Raw genomic sequence first — 17,930 nt, 5'->3', positions numbered from 1 at the left:
GAATACAAATCTAAAAAAGCTAAAATTTTACCACATTTTTTTATAATGTATAAATATATCTGAATGCATACTCAACAAGAAAAAAATAATAACTTTAGGACCCAGAGGAACAATTTTTTTTTTTTTTTTTTTTTTTTTTTTTAAAGCATTAAAATAGAAAACAATTAATGAAAACAATTGAAATATAAAACAATGATATCAGCTTTCAGTAAAAAGGAAAAGTGTAATGTGTTTCAGGTACAGGAGGAGAGGATGAGGGTTAAACCTGACTTCTGTTGACAATAATGTTGATCATATCATCAACTTCATACTGTGTGAAATTTACACTGAAATGTGTTCGTTTAAAAAGTTACTTAGTGAAACTGTCCTGATAACTTTGAAAATGAGGTTTTGCTCTGGATAGAGAGAATAAATGTTGAAATTAGGTGTTATTTTGTGTATATTTTAGTAAAGGGATGCTCCTGATAGTGTTTAATGTCATTGTGTTTCACATTTAAGAGTTTCTGTTATTTTGAAGTTTTTGCTGTTTAATAGTGCTGCAGGAATGACTTATTTTTGTAGGAAAACCTGGAAGTTACAGTACCATCACCGTGGTTACCTCGACAACATCCGAATAGGATTTTTCCAATAGGCTTTTCAGAAAATAAGGTCTTTGATTCTAACGCATTTTCTCCATCATGGCAATCTTCACAAATTAACACAACTTTTATGAATTCTGAAGTGCAAATACAATCGGCAGAAGTCAAAAGCTAAACGTAGGTAATTAACAAACACAGAGGCTGCGTCTGAAAACTGGAAAATGCTGCCTTCAGAGGACACATTTCAAGGTAGGAAGGCATCAAGGCACGTCCGAATCCAATGTTAGCTTCACTTCCTGTTTCCTGAGATACCTTCATCTGATCGATTTATCAAGGCAGCATAGATGTATCCTTTGATATCCCACAATCCTGTGCTTTCCATTCTGTGACAGTCGAGCTAGAAAAATAAAGATGGAGTCCGAAAGTTGCGTTTTCTGGCCAGTTTGTGAGTAAATGTACATTTTTGACTAGTCTCTCCATCATCACGATCAAAACATGACACTGACGGATTTACCACACGTCATGCTCATTTCAGCAGCGGAATATTATAACATAATAAAGTTAAATTAAAAAAATTTAAAAATGAACAGAAAAACAAAAACAAACAAAATTTAAATTGAGTTTTGCATGAATTCAGTGCATATCAACAAGGGTGGTTCATCGACTCTTAATCTGAAGAGAAAATGTAGTGACTGCTGTTCTCCACTAGAGGGCGCTCCTCCGTGATGAGTGAAATAATTGAGAAAGGAGCCATTTTAAGAATGAGAGAGATAGTCCATGAGCCCAGGACACAGTTTTCACTAATTGCTACTACCCAAGGTGGCAAATTCTAGTTTGATTGTTTTTTTCTCCATATCTCTAGATGTTCTGCTAAGAGACATCGCTGGATTGCAGCTCCTGGGGTCCCCTCAGTCTTCAGCTGATCCATTGTCACATAGATGTTCTCGTAGTTTTGGATGACAGTGCTAATGCACACATCATGCTGAGACCAGCGTGTGTCTGAAAACTTTTGTAAACGCTGATTCATGCTGCTTTCACCTAAAAAGGTTTGCAGTCGTTTTGGTGAAGCTGTTATGAAAGACACAATGTCTTGTACAGCACTCAAGGCATGCCAAAAAAGGGATGCATGTTGAGTGCACTATTGCCAAAGAGCATGGTTTCTGCGATGCACACAGGTGGAGGCAGATACAGCTGTTTAATTCAGGCTTGAACACCTCGCACCTTGCCACTTACGTTCCCAGCTCCATCATACCCCTGTCCCACCATATTTCTAGGTTGTAATTTAAATTCTTCTAGCTTTTCCAGCAATGTTTTTGTTAGCGTCTGAGTTTAACAGAATCGGTGGCCAATTTAAGCTCATCCGCTTTAAATGTCCCGATATCTGCTATGTCAGTTATTGTAAGTGGGCAGCTAGCAGCAGGTACCTGTGGGCTGGGAGGAATAACTGAAGGCTGCTGTTGGAGGGTCGCGGCTCCATGCGAGGAGGCTGAGCAGCTGGATCTGCATCATCCGATGAAAGAGAGTGGGGCTTGGCTTGGAGTTGCCCGGACTCAGGTGCCGATGGGACTGCGGTCTCGACTCCGCGCGGAGGAGCAATGTTTGCCTCATTAGGTTTAGGCCTTTTGGCAAATGTCTCAATTAAGTTTAGCTGTTTTAGAGAGCGTTTACTCATTTTGAACCTTGCTGTAAACAATAACTATCTGAATTGTAATTTGTAGTGTGTGGAAAAAGCGCCAATTAAACAAAACTAAAGCCAATAGATTTCTTTTCACCCATCCCCCACTATTCAAGTACATACACACTTTAAAACACACAAATGCACACCTTTATTTATTCTCATTCTCTTATGCTTTCTCAATATGTCGTGAGAGTATACAGACAGATTAATAATCATTTTAACAATGATGTAAAAATTAAAAAATAAAAAAACCCGGCATTAATTAGCGCCCTCTCATGGTATGCACAGTGCGTACAGCCGTATCGCTGCAGGAGCCACTGGTTAAAATCAACTGTCTCTTTCTTGTCTCCTGTTGATGTGCACTTCTTCTTCTACTAAAGGGAAGCCCATACTAGAGTGATAATAGTGCAATAGGGATCTGGCCTAGGGTGCCAAAAAGGCTAGAAACGGCCCTGCTGCAGATCTGGACACTCAACAGCCAAGGCATGTGCAAGTATCATTTGACCACTAAACAGTGATTTAGTGTTAAGATTGTGAACCCCTTTAACAAAGCTGCTTTATAGTATTGAAACTGATGGTTCGTCCAGCGATTGTTAATTTACTCTTTCATTGTCTCATCCCCCTGTTATGATATGGTTCAGATTCATTTCTCACACTCTCACTGCGAGAACGGTATGTTTGTGTTTGTTAGTTTAGTTATGTGTTTGTGAATTAGTTTTGAGGGGAGTTTGTATATGTCTGCGACACAGAATCCAAATGTGTGTTTACTATGTGCAAGCAGGTTTAATGGCAGTGTAATTAGATTGTATGGAGGTGTTGAATCTGTGTAAAATAATACAATCTTGTAGAAATAAAAATGTTCTCAAGTAAGCTGTATGTTTCAGTTAGAGCAGCACAGTGACAAATTTAACCAACTTATCCCAAAAACTTAACGACTCATAAACTAAAATGGCTCGTCAGTTTAAATATCCATCTTAGCGTCTCACTGAATATCAAGCAAATGCACAGTCAGATAAATTTAACAAATCTCAATAGACAAAAATAATCTCTCTTATCAATAAACCATCAAATATGTTTTACATCACAGCAAATTACTCAAATTGAAACAGCAAAACAGCGGGACAGCTGGTTTGAAAAAATTGGCGCTTGATTCAGGAAGTGGAAACCAGATGGAACAGCACCTTTGCAGTGTTTCAGCGGCTGTATGAGCAGCGAGAGCCTCTAGGAGCAGTCCTCCCCACTCTGAGATCAGAGCTGTCTCCATTCACAGCTGAGGAGTATCAATCTATGAATCAGTGCCTTGGGATTCTTGGGCCTTTCCACCAAGCCACGGTGGAAATGTCAGAGGAGAAAAGGGTGTCAGGATCCAAGGTGATTCCAACGATCAAAATGTTGAAAACATCCATTCGAGAGATGAGTACCCAAATGACATCAGATATGGGCTCACGACTGGCTGCAAACCTGCTCAAACAACTGAATGAGAGGTTTGCCACTCATGAGCAAAAGAGCTGCCTTGCTCTGGCAACACTTTTAGACCCACATTTTAAAATGGTTGTTTTTAGTAATGCCCAGACTGCAGTGAAAAATCTAATTTCACAATATGCATCAATCATCAAGGCCTCTAGACCTGAGAGGCGACCACAAACACCATCACCACAGGCTCAACCAACACCAGGAACCTCATCAGCGCCAGTCTTCAGCAGAACCCACAAGCTCATCATCAAACATTGTGGTGGTAGACTTATGGAAAACCCTGGACAGGCATTCAAGTATCCCACAGCGTACCAACAGTGCCACTGCAGACGCTACAGTGGAGGTACAGAAGTACCTTGGAGACCCCATTCTGCCACATTGTGTTGACCCACTTGAATACTGGTCTACTCAGAAGATGACTTATCCACACCTTCATGACCTGGCTAAACACTACTTGTGTACCCCTGCATCCTCTGTCCCATGTGAGAGAGTATTCTCCAAAGCTGGACAAGTAATCTGCAAAAAAAGAAACCGACTGAACCCCAACACACTGGAACAAATCCTGTTTTTGAATAAAAATATTGAGACCTTTGCGGTCTAATTGTACACCCTAAGCACATTCCCATAAAAAAAAAATAAAAAAAAAATCCATTATTCACCTTTGCACAGTTGCAAAAGCACATGACATAACCCTTGGCCTGGGGATGACTTTACATTGACTGTGTGTGTGTGTGTGTGTGTGTGTGTGTGTGTGTGTGTGTGTGTGTGTGTGTGTGTACTTATTTGGGATTCCGTATAGTTTAAACTGAGTGAATTGTAACTCAACATCAGACAGAAACTGAATGTATGTCACACTATTGCATTTAATCATGTTTTATAGCTGGGATCTCAGACACCCTGAACAGAACATAAGGGTTAAACAGCTCAACCCCCAAAACATTTCTCAACCACTCATGTCAAATATTAATTATGATCACGTACTTGTATATTTTATATTATTGATGAATATGTGAATCCGTGGACCAGGCTACACATGAGTCCAGTTGTGGTGTCACTGGCACAAATTCATTTACAGTACATCAGATTACAGATGTATTGATCCTGGACTGATTCCACTCTTGCATGATTTATGAAGCTTTGTTTGGTCACGTGCCACTCTGTGACGATTTGTTACATATGGTGAAAACTATTTTGACCACCAGATGTCACTAATGTGTTAAAAGCTTCGAGTAATGAACCATTTTTCAGTACAATTTGATGAAAGCCTCAAACGCTTCAGAAAGCCTCGGTTTCCCATCACTAGCTTTGTATTAGCCGCCACACATTAATCACATTTAAAAGAAAGAACAAAACATTTTAACTCTCCATATTACTCTGCATTTAGGTCTTTAGCAGTATAAAACACAAAATATCTCAATAAAATGAACTTTAGTGTGATAACAACAAAGATATTTTTCATTGCAACCTCCACTATTGTTAACATGGCTTACCTGTAGCGTTGATAACATGAACTGAAGAAAAGTATCAACACTACGGTACATAAAGAGGCTCAAACCGTGCTAAAGGCACTTGAATATGTCTTAACACAACAGTGGTATAGCAACATCTTGTGGACAACACAATACTCTGCCTTACAAAAACATTTGCAATAGGTTTGTAAAAGGTGTTTTATGCATGTTTGTCCTGAGTTTTTGTTGCATTAACACTGTTCTGAGCAGCAGGGGTCACCAGTGAGAAACGCTTTGAAAAGCTTGAGGAGCAATTGGGTGCTTCTCAATTCTTATTTATGCATCCTCGTTTCCTTTCCTTGCTTCCTTTCCTCGCGTCTTAGCTCCACCCCTCCAGGATGCCAGGGAAGGACGCAAGGAAAAGACGAGAGGACAGAGGAAGTGAATCAAGTGAAATGATAAATCCTCGCTCCCTTTTGCGTCACTTCAAAGCGTCATCAGCTGCTCGAGGGATCTACCCACATGTTGTTAAAGTTTGGTTATTTAAAAAAATATATAATAAATATTAATAAAGCAAGATGCCTAGTTGAAATATATGAGATATAAAGTTTATTTAATCTGTAAAAGTAAAGCATACATTTAAATTATTGTGACAGATAAGAAGGGGGAGGAGAATTTATGCGTGCGTCACGTTTCTCAATGAGAAAGACTTCCGCAAAGGATGCACCTGTGTATCCTCGCTCATAACTCCTCAGGAAGCTTCCTCACTCCTCGTTCCTCGCCTCCTCGCGATGCAATTAGAGAATTGAGATGTCCTTCAAGATGGCTGAGCTCGATTGTTTTCCGGGTCATAGGATGGAGGACGGAGGAGCGAGGAGACGAGGAGGGATATTGAGAAGCACCCATTGTTTCAGTTGATTCAAAGCTTTGAAAAGCTTTATTTCTCCCATCACTATTAGCAACAACAGTAACAACACAAGAGGAACAATGAACTGGAGAAACAAGAGGGAAAGAGAGCACATTATAAAGGGAGCAGAGAACATGAGGAACAGGTGAACACACTCAGATAAACGAGGACTCAACAACAACTAAACAAGGGAGGTGGGACCAGAGAAGCACATGACCAACACAAACAAAGACAGAGTCATGTGATCAAGCACAACACAAGCACAGATACGTTGAACAACGACACGACAGACAGAACTGTCAAACTGCCATTTTCTGTTTCTAACGCTCTTCTCTTCATTATTTAGTTACAGCTCCTCCTGTAAACTTCCTCTGATCTGACCGACTCAGTGTTTAAATCCTGCTAGAGTTGATATATAGAGACACTGTTCCACAGTGAAGTGTTTACATTTGTGTCAGACATGTTGTTCAGTGTGAAAATATTGTAAACCACACTGACTCAACACACATCTGATCTGAACACAGTTTATAGGATATTCTTTTGCACACAAACTTGAGCATTACTGTTAGTTTCTCTTCTTTCTTTTAGCATGCCATTACATTATTAGTGATAAAATTGTTTTGTTACTGAAAGGTATCCACTCATGTCTCTGAACTGCCCTCTGGAGATGGACATGAGCTGATCCCAGACCCTCTCACTTTCCTCAATATGGTTTACAGCTGGAATTTCAGAGGACTCACCTGATCACCTGACCAGGGAAACAGGGCCGGTTGGTAATCGAGTGTGCACTGAAATCATGCTGTTAACTCTTTTAAACCGGTTGTGTCGACGTCGTATTACCATAACTCTTCAACAGTTTGCAGTTGCAGTTGCGTTGCAAGGAGGATTTGAACGGAGTTTTGGATCTCAGAATAAACAAACAAAAACATTATTAGGCCTGAGTTAAATTAGGACATTTAAGTAGCTTTTATAAATGTGCCTTAAAAAAAAAAAAAAAAATACTGGTGTGAATCTTGAGACAAAACAATGACTCTGACATATTTTAAGATATGATTTCAGTTTAAACAGCTCAAACTGGGACTAACTTAAGCCTTGTTTGTGAAACCGGGCGTTTAAATACTAGTTTATAAACTTAAATGGCAGCTGGCCAACATGAGTCAGTCAAATAAAATGAGTTATCTGGAGATTTAATTCAGTGCAACTGTGCTGCCAGTGTTTTACTGTTCATTTACAGGACTTTTTTTTTCTAATTACTGTAAATTTACAGTGAAATGTTTTACTATAGGTCGTTTTTCAAGCATCTTATGAGCTATATTTACGTTTTTAAGTCATGCGCCCTCTAGCTGGTGTAAAAATAATGACAGTGTCGTGTTACGTCTGTCGTCATGACGTATGACTGTCACCACCAATAAAATGCGCGTTCATTTAAATGCAACTTGTGGACTTTTTACACCATTTCTCCTATTTCCATTTAGCAAAACTGTTTTTTTTTTTTTATTAATGACTTCCAGAAGACGTTATAGTTATACATTTCTTTGAAAATTTAATTCAGATTAACGTTAGAAACTGTAAACTTTTTGGTTACTTTAATTCAAACTGGGTTAAAATTCAGTGCATTAAACAGGCTGAACTAATGCTATTGTTAACTGAAAAGATAGAGTTGAATGTAGTGCAGCACTACAGAGGAAGTGACATCAGAATGATTCAGTCTAAACTGGACAGTGAGATCACAGTTATGAAAACAGCTATAAATAATTCACTGTTTTAGTTACGGAAGTGTAGGACGGCTATCAACCATCTTAATATTGTGAGAAAGTCTTGACTCTGGAATAGATGAAAATGTCACTGTGAAACTTCATACAGACTTTATTATTATTATTGAATAATCTGTATGATGATGATTCCATTATCATAATTGCAGAGATACAACAAACAAATGACCTTTGTATGGACACTCATTATTTTATGATTCACTTTCCTTTAATGTGTTTTCTTGCTGTATAGTTTTTGTGTCAATGAAACTTTGAAAATAGCAATCATAAGTCAAATGTGTGTCAAATTGTCATTCAAAAATCTGATGCAAAGTTTTCTTTTATTTTTTGTTTTTGCATCAAATCAGATATAGTGTTTATCTGGTGTGCTGTCTGAAGGAGGGCTCCGATCTTGAACTTTGGCTTGAACCCAGAGTAATCCTCAGGTGGAGCATGCAATTGTGGTGCATTTAAGCCCGTAAGGCCTGTAAGTTCTCGGCCACTCTTGCCACCAAAGCTTATCGTGCCTCTGGACAGGCTGCCTCCGCCTTGCATGCTATGGCCCTCCTGCAGGTACACCAGTCTGAAGCACCAAAAGAGCTGCATGAAGGTAGTTCTGAACTCGGGTTGATGCAGGAACTGTGTATGGCAATGGACCTTGCCCTCAGGGTGATGAAAGTCACCATGTAGGCTCTTGGTCAGACGAGGTCTGTTGAGCTGAAGGCGACACAGCCCATCTCAGCCAACTCTCAAATCGTTCCCCTGGAGGAGGGCCAGGTGGAGAATCTTCAGTTTTGTTTTGCAAAAGAGTTTCAGAGCAGTTTCCTTAATCTCTGGGTCACAAGGGGTATGGTTTCACAGTGCTATGCTTCCTCACTCTCTCATCCTCCTCTTCTTTCACCACAATGCAGGAGTTTGCAGTCCCTGCCTCTACTCCAGGACACTATGCCTCCCGGGTCGGACCCTTGAGTTTCACCTCGCTGCCCCCCAGGTGAAAAAAGAGTACATTTCTAGGTAGATGATCTACTCACACGCTTTAACCTCGCTCACGAGCAGATCCGTTTCCTCACTATAGACGCGTTCAGTTTTTCTGCTTGCAATTTTCATTTTGTAAATAGCGAATGCACCATGTCTTGAGCACAACTGGCTTTTAAAGGGAATGGGAGACGAGACTCTGGTTGGTTTATTTCACGTTACACCCAAAACACACCCATGACTCATTAAGAGAATAGGGACAACCCTTTAGACCATTTGCCGGGCACCAACCATTTTTCCCGTCCTTAAACTAGCAAAAGTGGGTTCGGACACACCCTAAGTGCACTTGTGCTGTGCACTTTAGACCATGTGCTCAGATTGTTAAAATAGGGCCCATTATCTCTGTATTAAAGAAATGTATTTAGTACACTATGGGTTCAAGTGTAGTATAAGTGGTAACTAAATACATTTAAATACATTCACAGCTCAAACCAGCTTCAAAACATACCTTACTAGCATATGCTGTTTTTTCAACAGGGTGAGCTTTAAAAGGAACTTAGCTTAGCTTCTGAAAACATTCAGAGATGAAGGACAGTGAAATAGCCGGCTGCGACGTGGAAGCTTGATCTTCTCTTGATCCCTTCTTCATGCGGGAGTGCAGATCCATCTGAACTTGTTCTTCAGTCATATTAGTATAACTTCATCGAGTCCATGTCTAATTGCAGCGATGCGAGAAGCAATGCTAACTCAGTCACTTCCAAATCAGGCGGCTTATGATCAATGCGGCGAATTCACGTGTTCAAGAGGTGAAATCTGTGTGGGGAACAAATCCCTCTCGCTAATTCCTGATTGCACACTTCCTAGTGAGATGATGTGGTTTTACCTGTTGAATTCACCATTTAATTAACTGAGAAATGCGATAGCTGCTGATAATACTGAGGAGCTTATATATGGATGCTGTGATATGTGTCGTATTCCTATAGGTAGACGTGAGTCACCTGACAGTCAGCTGATGAGAGTTTGACTGACGTGACCTGCCAGAACTGACGCTACACTTGATTTATCTGCTTTAAAACAACTGATATTTATAACATTTATAATGAATATTCTTTCATTAACAAACCACTTTTATCACTAATACTTTAATGATTTGTTTCCAGATTTGAACTGCATGAAGGAAACTGCTAAAAGAAAGAAGTGAAACTAACAGTAATGCAAAGAACTGTGTTCAGATCAGATGTGTGTTGAGCCAGTGTGGTTATTAATATGCACTTTGAAGAACATGTTTGACAGCTGCTGTCGTGTCAAAGTCTGTGTGGAAACAGAATGACTGTAGGTTAAACTCCCTGAGCTGTTACCATTGTGCTCTTGAACATCAACCATGAGTTGATCTTCAGGGACTGTTCCTGTTACAGTAGAAGTGTACTGTACATTACATTTAAACATCAGTGAAGAACAAATCAACACTTCTCCATTATGCATTGGCATCGTGTCACTAAATAACAACTATATACCAGAACTACACTCAGTTCAGATCAGAGGAAGTTCTTTCTTTAGACACGACCAGCCCTTCCTGTCTGAAGAAACTATATATAACTATATAATGAAGAGAAAGACTGAGAGAAACAGAAAATGGCTGATCAGTGTGATCTGTGTCTGCTGGGACTGATCATTCTCTCTTCACTTCTCACAGGTAAAGAAATCTGGATTTTCTCTAAAGACATTTAGTGGAATTAGTATGGAAAGAGTTGATTTGAACATGCTCAGTTTATTCTTGCACACATTCACGTTGTGATCTCAGAGTTGTGTATTGATACATACAGATCATACTGTATTATTCCTGATACTGGACATAGAGTCACTCAAACATCTGATGATCAACAATTATCTTCATATTCAGAGATTTCAACAGCTACATGATCAAGACAAAGATCGTTATGAGTTTAATCTAGAAACAATTAAAGCAGCTGATCAGAGGAACTAAGAGATCTAGTAGATGTCATCTTCATGTCAGGGCAACAGTTCAATAAACAAGATGATAAAATATAAATATTAATATAAATAAAAATGGTTCCAGACAAAGCTATGCTGTGCATATCTGCAGCAACAAAGCAGTGTTTACTGAATTAATTTGCATTTTTGAATGAATCTGGTGAGACAGAAGAGGCTTTAGCAACAGGAACACAGACCGGGGTGGAAAGTGAACGGGATGATCTTGGAACATACAGTGCAGAGAGAAAATCTAACTCTGAAAACTTACATTGACATTCACTCCCGACAAGAACCGCCCACTGAGGCTAGAGCTTCTGACTGACATGTAAACTGACCAACCATCAATGAGAAGTGAAGGGTCTGCATGATCCAGCCAATGAGATTAGATCAGTTTATTTGAAAATTAAAATGGATATTTCAAAGTTCTTCTTCAAAAAAGGAAGTAAAACAGCCCCAGTCAGCACTTAAACTCTTTAAGATGCAACAGCTTCAGGATCTCTAACTTATTGTATCTCTCAAATTAGATTGTTACAGATCCATGTCAATGTGAAGCAGCAAATATATATATTTAATCATAGTAGGCCTTATTCTGTGTCTACACAGATTCCTAGGACACACACACACACACACACACACACACACATTTAGAGCTATTATATGAACATTTGTTTTCCTTCATGTCAGGACAACAATTCATAATTAATTAATTAATTTGCGTTTTTGAACGAATCTGGCGAGTCAATGATTCAATGACCAATTTCGTACTTCTTTTATGAATGAATCATCTGTTTTGCATGAAGAATGGGCGAAGATTTTTTAGTTATTATACAGATTCTTATTCAACTTTTTATCTGTTCACACAAAAATCATGTTGTTAAATAAAACCTTAAAAAATCATATTTATTAAAACAATATTAGAGCTGAGCTGGCCATTTTACCATGTCTGAATCAGATGAATCAGTAAGGACAGAAGAGGCTTTAGCAACAGGAACACAGAGAGGGGTGAAAGTGAGAGGGATGATCTATGAACATTGCAGACAGGCCCAAACAAGAGAAGCTTAAACAGAATCCCTTTACCCAGTTTATAACACAGCAGAGATCTTTTAGTAAGAACTGGCTAGATGAATTTCAGTGAGTATTCTTCCATATCCAGAAATCCTGCATTCTGCTTTTCTTGTCATCTCTTTGGGAAGCATCATTTTCGAAACAGCAAAGACACATTAACAAGTTCAATTCAATTCACATTTATTTGTATAGCGCTTTTCACAATACATATTGTTTCAAAGCAGCTTTACAGAGAATGCATGTCAAAATTACAATATTAGCAGAATGCAGTTAGCAAATTTAATAATTTGTGCAATTAATTTACAAACACTGTTAGCATTTAATTTTAAGGTAGAAGCAATGAGCTCCTGGAAAAATGAAATACATCAACAATAGTTAGGATATATAGAAATTTGGGAATGTGCATGGTGCATCTTCTGAGGTCTTCTCTGGAGTTGGCGTCGTCTCTTCATAGGTGTTGGTCATCTGAGGTCTTCTTAAGAGTCTGGATCCAAACTGAAGCTGATGTCCTCTCTAGTCACCTCAGGACAGGTGTCCTGAGGCAAAACAGAAAAGCAAATGGAGAATAATTAGCGTAGCTGCAGTTCATAACATTAAGCAAAGATACGTGCAATTGATCTGATATGAGATGCATTGTGTGAATGCTTGGCTAAAGAGATGCGTCTTTAATCTAGATTTAAACTGGGTGAGCGAGTCTGAGCCCCGAACATTATCAGGAAGGCTATTCCAGAGTTTCGGAGCCAAATGTGAAAACGCTCTCCCTCCTTTAGTGGACTTAACTATCCTAGGTACAACCAGAAGTCCAGAGTTTTGTGATCTTAAGGAGTGTGAAGGATTGTAGGGCGATAGAAGATCGGTTAAGTACACAGGAGCTAAACCATTTAGAGCCTTATAGGTCATTAGCAATACTTTATAATCGATACAGAACTTAATGGGTAACCAGTGTAGAGATGATAAAATTGGTGTTATATGATCATATTTTCTTGACCTGGTAAGAACTCTAGCAGCTGCATTTTGTACTAATTGTAGCTTGTTTATTGAGGAAGCAGGACAACCAGCTAATAATGCATTACAGTAATCTAGTCGAGACGTCATGAAGCATGAACTAACTTTTCTGCATCAGAAATAGATAACATATTCCGTATCTTAGCAATGTTTCTGAGGTGGAAGAAGGCTGTTTTTGTAACATATGAAATATGATTTTCAAAGGACAAGTTGCTGTTTAATATAACACCCAGATCTTTAACTGTCGAGGATGGAGTAACAGTACATCCTTCTAAATGCAGATTGTAGTCTGAGAGATTCTGTGTACAGGTTTTTGGCCCAATAAGTAATACTTCAGTCTTATCTGAATTTAATAGAAGAAAATTACTAGTCATCCAATGTTTTACTTCTTTAAACACACTCTGTCAGATTGGATAATTTAGAGATTTCACTGGTTGTGTTGAAATATATAACTGAGTATCATCGGCATAGCAGTGGAAACTAATTCCATGTTTTCTTATAATATTGCCGAGTGGCAGCATGTATATTGAAAATAGCAGAGGGCCTAACACTGATCCTTGCGGCACTCCATAGTTTAATGTCGTTATCTTAGATTTTTCCCCCTTTATATAAACACAACTGCGACGGTCTGATAGGTACAACCTAAACTATTAATGATTTTAACACACTTCATCTTCTCTCACAGTCGGGTCACAAGAGCACAGTTATTTGATTCAGACTTGTTCACTGAAAGATAGAGTTGAATGTCATGCAGCAGCACTTAAAGAAAGAAGAGGAAGTGATATCAGAATGATTGAGAATTCACATCATCATCAGTCTAAACTGATTCAGAGATGATCACTGACAGTAACTGTTCTGAGTTCTGAGTAACATGTTTCTGAACCTCAACAGTGAGATCACACCTCTGAAAACACCACAACTGCTATACATAATTCACTATTTTTGTTACGGAAGTGTAGGATGGCTATCAACCATCTATCGTTTAGATAGACAAAATTGTGACGGTCTGATAGGTACGACCTAAACCACCGTAATGCCTGTCCCTTAATACCAGTGTAATTTTGTAGTCGATCTAGGAGTATTTATGATCTATAATGTCGAACGCAGCACTGAGATCAAGTAACACTAGTATTGAGACACAGCCTTGGTCAGAAGCTAGAAGTCAGTCGTTTGTAATTTTAACGAGCGCAGTTTCTGTGCTATGATGAGATCTGAATCCTGACTGAAATTTTTCATAGATAGCGTTTTTTTGCAAGAAGGAGCACAATTGGACCGACACTACTTTTTCTAGTATTTTAGACATAAATGGAAGATTTTAAATGGGTCTGTAATTTGCGAATACGTTTGGATCTAATTGTGGTTTCTTAATGAGAGGCTTAATAACTGCTAGCTTGAACGGTCGGGGGACGTGACCTAGAGATAAAGACGAGTTGATAATATTGAGAAGAGGCTCTTCTGCTACAGGTAACAATTCTTTCAGTAGTTTAGTGTGTATTGGATCTAGTAAACATGTTGTTGGTTTAGAGGCAGTGATAAGTTTATTTAGCTCTTCCTGTCCTATAGTTGTAAAGCGCTGCAACTGTTCTTGAGGGGCAATAATTGAGGCTGAATCATAAAACTCTGTGTGTTTTGTGTTTAGGTACGATGAGCAGCTGAGACAGATCAGGCAGTTTATTTGTGAATTTATCTATAGTTGTCGGGAGAATTGTTCTGCCTAGTCGATATCGTGGCGCAATTTGACAAATATCATCAGTATGCAGTACGCAAGTTACAAGGTAGTGATCAGAGACGTCATCACTTTGCGGTAGAATTTCTATAACGGTTGGATTGATTCCATGTGATATAATTAAATCTAGTGTATGATTAAAACGGTGAGTGGGTACAGTGATGTTTTGTTTGACCCCAAAAAAGTTTAGTAAATCTGTAAACGCAGCCCCTAACGCATCATTTGTATTGTCAACATGAATGTTAAAATCTCCAACAATCAGCGCTTTATCGACGTTGACCAATAGGTCTGAGAGAAAGTCTGAAAACTCTTTTAGGAAATCAGCATAAAAGCCCTGGAGGTCTATAAACGGTAGCCAAAGCAAGAGATAGTAGCGACTTTTTACTTATATCTGAGTGTAATATTTAGCATAAGAATTTCAAATGAATTAAACCTATAGTTTGTTCTCTGAGTAACATTAAGATTTCCTCTATAGATTGTTGCAACACCACCGCCACGGCCAATCAGACGGCATTTATTTTTATAACAGTAGCCAGGTGGACAAGATTCATTAAGACCGAAATAATCATTTGGTTTAAGCCATGTTTCAGTAAGGCAAATTAAATCAAGACTATTATCTGTGATCATTTCATTTATAATAACCGCCTTAGGTGTCAGTGATCTAATGTTTAGTAGCCCTAGCTTTAGAAATTGTTTTTTCAGTAATTTTGCGAATTTCTGGTTTGATCACAATCAGATTTTTTCTAGATCCTTTTATTTTATTGTTAAACCTCACTATTCGGGGAATAGACACAGTTTCTATAGACTGTACTACACTCACATTTCTATCAATTAAGTGGGCAGAACACAGACTGTGATTGAGGTTTGACTTACTAGTCATACGGTGCAAAGCATCTTGGAGATGTTCTCCGACAGAAGATCAGCTCCGATGCTGCTGGGGTGCAGGCCATCCGCACGGAAGAGCCTAGGACGCTCCCAGAAAAGATTCCAATTATTTATAAAGAGCAGATTCTGTTCATTACACCAAGACATCAACCATTCATTTAAAGCAAATAATCTACTGAACCTTTCATGTCCTCGTCGGTACGTCAGAAGTGGTCCGGACACGATGATCCTCGTCGTGGGCGATGTGGCTCGTACCGTCTCGATCAGGCTCCTGAAGTCCTCCTTCAGCACCTCCGTCTGCCGCAGCCTGGTGTCGTTCACCCTCGCGTGCAGCACTACAGCTTCGATGGTCTCAGCACCGTTGAGGATCACGGGAACCTGCGCAGCGACATCGAGAACAAGAGCACCAGGAAAACAGTGACTGTGCACCTTACCTTTGGCTGTGGTAGCGTGGACGTGGCGGACGATGGAGTCTCCGATGACCACGGAGTCGCGTTCCGCCTCGTGAAGAGGGGAGAAGCGGTTCCGTGTCGAGACCTCGAAGACCGGGGCGGCGGAGGAGGAGAGGTCCTGGTCCGAGGCCTGGCTCGCGTCTTCCGCTGCTGAAGCACCCAAGGTCCCTGGTGAGACGGCGCCGGAGTGAACGAGGGCTGGGATGAACGCGTTCTGGGAGCTCGGGCCCTGTGCAGAGAAACACGTGGCGTAGAGGAAGCAGGAGTGTTAATATCGCGCTGTAAACTTACCGAGGAGCGGTGAGCGTCAGCACGGGAATTTTCCAGCACTGTCTGCCGCTCACGTAGCTCGGCCTGCTTCTCGAGAAGGGTCCGGATCTGTCGCTCCACGTCCTCCAGTTCCAACTGCACCGCATGCAGCTCAAACGTGTCCTCACCTGCACACAAAGGTAGAGAAACATCCGATAGACAGAAGATCAGCTCCGATGCTGCTGGGGTGCAGGCCATCCGCACGGAAGAGCCTAGGACGCTCCCAGAAAAGATTCCAATTATTTATAAAGAGCAGATTCTGTTCATTACACCAAGACATCAACCATTCATTTAAAGCAAATAATCTACTGAACCTTTCATGTCCTCGTCGGTACGTCAGAAGTGGTCCGGACACGATGATCCTCGTCGTGGGCGATGTGGCTCGTACCGTCTCGATCAGGCTCCTGAAGTCCTCCTTCAGCACCTCCGTCTGCCGCAGCCTGGTGTCGTTCACCCTCGCGTGCAGCACTACAGCTTCGATGGTCTCAGCACCGTTGAGGATCACGGGAACCTGCGCAGCGACATCGAGAACAAGAGCACCAGGAAAACAGTGACTGTGCACCTTACCTTTGGCTGTGGTAGCGTGGACGTGGCGGACGATGGAGTCTCCGATGACCACGGAGTCGCGTTCCGCCTCGTGAAGAGGGGAGAAGCGGTTCCGTGTCGAGACCTCGAAGACCGGGGGCGGCGGAGGAGGAGAGGTCCTGGTCCGAGGCCTGGCTCGCGTCTTCCGCTGCTGAAGCACCCAAGGTCCCTGGTGAGACGGCGCCGGAGTGAACGAGGGCTGGGATGAACGCGTTCTGGGAGCTCGGGCCCTGTGCAGAGAAACACGTGGCGTAGAGGAAGCAGGAGTGTTAATATCGCGCTGTAAACTTACCGAGGAGCGGTGAGCGTCAGCACGGGAATTTTCCAGCACTGTCTGCCGCTCACGTAGCTCGGCCTGCTTCTCGAGAAGGGTCCGGATCTGTCGCTCCACGTCCTCCAGTTCCAACTGCACCGCATGCAGCTCAAACGTGTCCTCACCTGCACACAAAGGTAGAGAAACATCCGATACACTCGCCATTAGAATAGATGAACAATAATATAGTGAGAGAAGAGTACAAACGCTAGTGTGCCACGCCGCTATTGCTAACGGGCTAAAGCTAATAGCGAATGTTCGGGAAGTCGGATAAAACTAGCGATATCATGGTAATCCGAGTGTTTTTTATGTAAAATATTGTTAGGGATGTGTTCCCCCACCGAAAAAGAAAGAGTGATATTGTAACGAAGCGGGACTGAGGCAGAGATCCATATGCAAGCTTTTATTTACAGTCAAGTCAAGTCAAATTTATTTATATAGCGCTTTTACAATTGGTAATTGTTTCAAAGCAGCTTTACATATTAGAAGCACAGAAAAAAGGGAAGTGGTTAAAAATAAGCTGTACAAACAAGCGTGGTAATATGTAACATATACAAGATGGTGCTACATTAAGCCAATGTCGGCTGACTCCCAGGGGTGGAAAAAACCCCTAGGAGAAAAACCCAGCATGCTAGCACTGGGAAAAAAAGTCCTAGGAGGGAAAAAACCCCTTAGAAGATATATATAATATATGTAAATGGATATGGAGATCAAAATCTGAATTATACATTTTTATTATAGAGATTAAAAATAGATTATATATAAATATATGTAAGCGGATACGGGGA

Source organism: Megalobrama amblycephala, linkage group LG1, assembly GCF_018812025.1.
Source record: "Megalobrama amblycephala isolate DHTTF-2021 linkage group LG1, ASM1881202v1, whole genome shotgun sequence".
In the NCBI taxonomy this organism is placed as follows: Eukaryota; Metazoa; Chordata; class Actinopteri; order Cypriniformes; family Xenocyprididae; genus Megalobrama; species Megalobrama amblycephala.
This window is presented reverse-complemented; position numbering follows the sequence as displayed.